This window comes from Sinocyclocheilus grahami, unplaced genomic scaffold (assembly GCF_001515645.1).
Source record: "Sinocyclocheilus grahami isolate Dianchi unplaced genomic scaffold, SAMN03320097.WGS_v1.1 scaffold7404.1, whole genome shotgun sequence".
Classification (NCBI taxonomy): domain Eukaryota; kingdom Metazoa; phylum Chordata; class Actinopteri; order Cypriniformes; family Cyprinidae; genus Sinocyclocheilus; species Sinocyclocheilus grahami.
In genome coordinates, this window is record NW_015511454.1 from 6,554 (window position 1) to 7,386 (window position 833).

Genomic DNA, 833 nt, shown 5'->3' on the forward strand with positions numbered 1-833 from the left:
GCTATTGCTACAAATATCCCCCAGCGACTTAACACTGCTTTTGTCTGAAATGTAAATGTCTTGTATTAGCAGCACGGTTTTCAAAATAGATCTCCAATACTTTTAATAATCTGATCACACTGCAAAAAGTGCTGCTTTTCCTCCGTCCTCCTGAAGATCCTTCAATCAAGATGCATCTACTTCAGAAGCAAAATAACATAAAGTCTTGTTTTCTGAGAAACGGATCAAAACGAGTTTACGACTGAAACAAGAACTAACAGGTTCAGAAGTACGTTTTTAATCATAAACTCACTTCATTCGGTCTAATGTCTCAGAAAGCAGGTTTAATTAGCATCTCCAGTCTGCAAAACAAGACAAAGCACCGAGGAAGAGATTTCTTTGTGCAGTTCATTCAACGATGAATGCCATGACTTGATGAATTTCAGACTTTCTGCTCTGATTGAAGACATTTGCAGGCCTTAGTGTGAGAACAAGTGAATTAAGACTTTTTTTAAAACCCGCAGAAACGCCTTAAAGTTACTTGAGAATATATTACGTCTTGTTTTGTATCAGAATGAAGTGAGTTTATGCTTGAATCAAGTACAAATATCTGCTAACGTGGTCTGGTTTCTCCTTTGAATTCAGTTTTTTCTGAGCCCACTGGCAGATACTTGTTCTTGTTTTAAGCAAAAAAGAAAACATCTGATACATTGTTATTTCACTTCTTGATTTTAAGAATGTTTAAATATTTGTACTGAAAAACATCACAAATACTGTCATAAAACCACTTTTATTTTTGCAGTACATCTTTTGTATGGAGTGCATTCTAATCTTCATGTATGTTGATGTTTCTA